The sequence below is a fragment of the Nycticebus coucang genome, chromosome 3 (assembly GCF_027406575.1).
Source record: "Nycticebus coucang isolate mNycCou1 chromosome 3, mNycCou1.pri, whole genome shotgun sequence".
Classification (NCBI taxonomy): domain Eukaryota; kingdom Metazoa; phylum Chordata; class Mammalia; order Primates; family Lorisidae; genus Nycticebus; species Nycticebus coucang.
The window spans coordinates 31,396,419-31,402,418 of NC_069782.1; the positions used below are offsets into that span (position 1 = coordinate 31,396,419).

The 6,000-nt window shown below is 40.0% G+C and overlaps 1 pseudogene; it reads left to right on the forward strand.

Annotated features, from left to right (window-relative positions):
• Positions 1–5,753, forward strand: part of LOC128580896 (fatty acid-binding protein 5-like) — a 38,218-nt pseudogene extending 32,465 nt beyond the window's left edge.
• The last annotated feature ends 247 nt before the right edge of the window (positions 5,754–6,000 follow it).

Consider the following 6,000-nt stretch of genomic DNA (forward strand, 5'->3'; position numbering starts at 1 on the left):
AATAAATTTAACTCAAAATTTTGCACAACACTAAAACTTTTTAACAAATAAATATGTATGGAGTGGTAGGTATACAAACCAATAAATAAACAACAGATTAGTAGATACATAGATAACAGATGGCAACATAAATTAAAATAGTTTCCATTTCCTGTTTCAAACTATTTTTCTGCATTTTCTATTTCTTTTAATGGAATTACCATTTTTCATATGCCAATGTGCCCCAATTTTTATGTAATTTCCAATTAAGCTAGGTTCTGCACCCACTGTCTATGCTAGTAATTTGCTGTACACTGTTGTCAATTTAGTGTCCTTTGAGACCCCATCCCTAGAGTTTCTGATGAAGCAGGCATGAGGTATGCCCCCAACAAAATCCCCGGTGATGATGTTGCTGCTAGTTCAGGGGTCAGACTTTGAGAACCATTGTTTGTACAGACAGGACCCTTATTACCGTCTTGGCCCTTGTCAGCTTGCAATGATCACCTATCTTTTTTCCCCTGCCTCTCATCATCACTTCCATCCTAAGTGACTCATTCTGCTGATTCTAGATGCATATAATTTTTTCTTAGCCGTTGCTTTAAAATACCACACATAATATGTATTTCCAGGCTCATTTTGGAAGCTTTAGCAATTCTCTAATTTTAATTCATCTGGAAATTTTTTTCTCAATGCCTACTATATGCTACATACTAATTCAAACAATGCAAATACAATAGTGAGGCTAAGACCTCAAATCCTATTTACTTATTGAGCTAACATTTTAGCAGGGAGGTAAAAAAAAAACAAACAATATTTTTAAAGTTCTATACATAGAACGTAAATGGTAGGGCTAACTGTTGGAACGGTTTTGAATCCTAAGTACTGTGTTGGCAAAGGAGGCACTGAAAGGAAGGGCAAAAATGAATGATATCAACACCTAAGGAAGCAAAAAGACCCCAGGGTCGAAGGACTTTTAAAGTTACTGGAACAGCAAGAAGCCCAGCACGGGAAACTAGTGTCCAGAAAAGGAGGTGCAATATTTTATAAAATAGTTCTTTCACCTGACATTTAAAGTGATTTATAGTCTTACTCTAAATTAACACTTTAGGGCAGGCAAAGGAGTCTACGTACGCCCAAAGACGCCATGCACGATCCCATTTTAAAAATGTTATTTTTATCATCTTTTTATTGCCTATTATGCATCCTTTTCTTTATCTGGGTAAGCAATCTGTAATTGTCATGTGTGATACATAGTAAAATTGCTGATGAAACTTACACTATTTCTCAACCCATAATGACTTTTCTCTAAATCTCTTAACACTACTTCTTTCACACACACACACACACACACACAACTTTATATGAGCACAATGTATTATATTTCTCTATCTCCAGATCTAGAATTATGAGCTAAGAGATAGAGAACTATCTTAATAGTTTACTGTATCCTATAGCAACCAGACTCCTTGCAGGAAGTCAATTTTTTAAATGGATTGAGTCATGTTTGCCTGTAGGATTGAAAGCTCAGTGAAGTGAGTGAATTAGTCTTTCTTTTGACAGATATGTATTGAAGGCTTTCTAAATATTGCTCTGAGGATAGAGACAAAGAAGACCCAATCCCCAGTGACAAAAAGATCCTAACGTAGGGTAGAAAATCAGCTAATAAATTGACAGACACAATGCAGTATAACTGGGTGCTTAGCTAGAGATCTACCCAGGGCTGTATGTGTATTACTCTGGGTCCTCTGAGAAGCAGAAATAGGATTAAGCACAAAGAAAATTTTCTTAAGGGAAAAGTCTGTGAGAAAACATGGGAAGGAAGTGAAGAAGTTTGAGAGCAGTCAGCAAGCCTTATTCTAAGTGAAAGAGGGGGAGGCGGTGTGGGTGATTATTTCTTAGCTTGCCAGGTAGTTTATGGAAAATCTAGAGAAGCTGGCAAAGTTAGAACCAGAAAAGCCCATGTTCCCAGGATTGTTCCGCTTTAGTCTCCCCACACTCAGTCACTGACCACGTGTAGCCCACACAAGGTCGCCTGGGCACAGATGCAGCCATGCAGGTCAGAATGTGGCCCCCTGGTTTTTGGTCAGTGTAGTGGAAGCCTGGCCAGACAGACCTCAGGGTGTAACTCAAACTGAATCAACAGGGGACTTTCCACAGCAACCAACACTTGAGCTGAATCATAGTCTGTATTAGGAACTGGTTTCATGACAATCTCAGGGGAGGCGGCCCCTGTCACTCAGTCAGTAGGGCGCTGGCCACCTACATCCAGGCTGTTTGAACCCTCCCCAGGCCAACTAAAAAACAGTAATAACTGCAACAACAACAACAAAAATAGCCGGGGGTTGTGGCAGGTGCCTGTAGTCCCAGCTTCTTGGGAGGCTGAGGCAAGAGAATCACTTAAGCCCAAGAGTTTGAGGTTGCTGTGAGCTGTGATGCTACAGCACTCTAACAGGGCAACAGCTTGAAACTCTGTCTAAAAAATAAAAAACAAAAAGACTGGGGGAAAAATTCCTGTGAAGGCACTGACAGGGGCTTGAGGCCCACAAAGGTTCAGGAAACTACCCAGAGTAAGTAGCTTTGGCACAGAGGGTGCAGGCACACAAGGGAACAAAGTGAGAAAGGAAACGCAGCACATGGACCATGAAGAACCCAGTGAAAGGCATTTGGGATTATCCTGAAGGAGAATTGTCAGAGGGGGGTTGTCACTGCATGCCGCGTGCTCTTAATGTTATAAAAGAACAGACAGTGATCCTGGTACTATTTCAGCCCTAGCCATGTTTTCAATTGACAATAATATGTATATACAATAATATATATATTATTGTCATATATATATACATATATATGAAAGTAAATCAACTTTTTCATAATCTTCTTTTTAGCTTTTGATGAGTTTTAAATTATTTTGAAAGAAATTAGCAACAAATTCAAGGCCTCTAAAAGAAGGCATTCAGAATTAGAGAATGCAGATATTCTTTTACAGGACAGACTAATTTGTTAAAAAACAGTTTTATAAAAATCACTGAAGAGTTTTGGGGAATGTATAATGAAGCATTTATAAACCAGTTGGGCACCCTTTGCCACTTCTTTAAAGGACTTTGAGAATATTTGACACCTACCTCGAGTAAACACAATAGGAAATGTATGGTCCTCCAATAGTCTGCGATCCCCTAAAATGAGTTTTTATAATACCAGCAATTTCCATTAGATGGTAATAGAAATAGTTCTGGAAATGCTACTGAAGGATATTTCCTAAGTGTTATTAATTGGGACACAGATGTAGTTCACATAGTCCCAATATCTTAATTTGTGTTTTTTTTAATGAACTATTTTGGTAAAGACAGCTTTTTGATCCCTACTGCAAGCTACTGGATTAATGAACTTGGTAAACAGATCAACCAACGATAAAGTCACAACCACATTTCAAATAAAGCAAAATTAAAATGCTTTCTTAAAAAAAAAATGCTTTCTACTCATTGCAGACACACATATAAGATCCATGAAATGAGGCCTCACACACAGCAATTGCTGAGCACCACACCTGAGTGGCTGCGGGGCAGCGCAGTGCACCAGGGGAAAGGTGTTATACCTTTTACTGCCCAGGGACATCTGACAACATCTGTAGATTTTCTAGGTGTCAGAGTAGGGGTTTTGCTATTCACCTCTCATTAGTAGAGGTCAAGGATGCTGCTAAGCCTCCCATAACTCACAAGGCAGCACATCCACCTCAACCCCAAATGCCAATAGTTTCATGGCTGAGAAACTCTGTTGTAGAGGGTCGGATCAATATGATCCTAACTATTAATATATGTCATCAAGTCCTGTTCTAAAAAGCAAACAAAACCAGTACAGGTTGGTATGTAGGAGATCCAGGCAAGTTCAGTCTCCTAGATGAGAGATCTTGCCTCCATTCCCCACCAACACAGATATTTTTCACCTGAAATGTGTCTCTATGACTGGTGAAACTCTGGACTAACCTCTTTTAGCGGCAGAGCGCAGGAACAGTGTGGGGGAAATTTTACGTGAATGTATGGGTAGAAAGTGGCTACACTGCAAATCTTTTCTCCCCAAATGACACACAGGCTAGGCCAGTCCTTGCTATACATCAAGCAAATTATATCTTGCTTTATTAAATGTTTACTACAATCCTTTACATATACAGAATTGTATTCAGTCATGCATTGCTTATAAACAGGAGGTTTATATTCTACAAAATGCTTTCTTAGGTGACTTCCTCACTGTGTGCACATCACAGAGTGTGCTTAAGCAAACTTACTACACACCTACATTTTGTGGTATAAACTATTGATCCCAGCCTTCAAACATGTGTGGTGTGCTACTATATTGAATACCTCGGGCAATTGTAACACAATGGTATTTATGCACGTCAACATACCTACTCTTAGGAATGCCACAGTAAAATGGAGGTACAAAAGTAAAAGGGAAAAGATGGTACACCTGAATGTGGCACTTGGCAAGCATGAAGCTTGCAGGACTGGAAGTTGCTCAGGGTGAGCCAGTGAGCGAGTCTTAAATGAATATGAAACCCTAGGACATGATTATACCTTACTGTAGACTTTATAAACAGCGACCATTTGGGCTACACTGAATTTATCTTAAAAGTTTTTCTCTTTCTTCAATGATAAATGAACTTTACTTTAACTCTTTTACCTTACAAACTTTTTAATTTTTGAAAACTGTTTGACTCTTCTATAATACCACTTGGCTTAAAACTACACATTGCACGGGCGGCGCCTGTGGCTCAGTGAGTAGGGCGCCAGCCCCATATGCTGAGGGTGGTGGGTTCAAACCCAGCCCCGGCCAAACTGCAACAGAAAAATAGCCGGGCGTTGTGGCGGGCGCCTGTAGTCCCAGCTGCTCGGGAGGCTGAGGCAAGAGAATCGCTTAAGCCCAAGAGTTAGAGGTTGCTGTGAGCCGTGTGACGCCACGGCACTCTACCCGAGGGCGGTGCAGTGAGACTCTGTCTCAACAAAAAAAAAAAAAAAAAAAAACTACACATTGCACAATGGTACAAAAACACTGCATTTCTTTATAGCCTCACTCTATAAGCTTTTTTAACTTTTTAATTTTTTTGTTAAAATGTAAGAGACAAACACATACAAGTCTAGGCTCCTTTGGGCAGAATCATCAATATCACGTGTGTCCCACGGGAAGGTCTTGGGGGCAATAACACGCAGGGAGCTGTCCTTCCTCATAATAACATGGCTTTTTCTAAATTACTTCCTTATAGGCGTTCCTAAAGCTCCTTTGGAGGAGAAGCCATCCTTTTCAGAAATACGTGCAACAGATGCTCCCCACGCAGGACCCTCCTCTGCTGGCGCTGCACGCCAGTGGCCCGCGCCACCGTGGCCACCGCTCAGCAGCTTGTAAGACGATGGGGCCTGGTGGATAGCACAGGCTTTAACGAATACAAGAAGGAACCAGGAGGGGACGATCTCTATGAAAAAATGGGTGCAATGGCCATACCAGATTGTATTAGTACTTGTGATGGCAAAAACCTCACCGTAAAAACTGAGAGCACTTTGAAAACAATACAGTTCTCTTGTGTCTTGGGAGAGAAGTTTGAAGAAATTACAGCTGATGGCAGAAAAACTCAGATTGTCTGCAAATATACAGATGGCATGCTGGTTCAACATCAAGAATGGGTTGGGAAAGAAAACATGATAACCTGAAAATTGACAGATGGGAAATTAGTGGTGGAATGCATCATGGAAAATGTCACCTATATTCGGATCTAGGAAAAAGTAGAATAAAAGTTTCACCATCACTCTGGGCAGGAATTAGTTATGAGAATGAACAAGCTCAGTTCAAGGAGCCTGTCTCCATAATGCTTTTTTTTTTTTTATTACTGTATTCAATTATCTTTATCACAAATATTTTACATGCAACTATTTCAAAGTGTTGGTTAATTAGGTTCCTCTCTTTGGTTAATAAATAAATATGTTTGTCCTAAAAGAAAAAAAATATGTGCTACAATATTACCTTGTCTATGAAGTCACT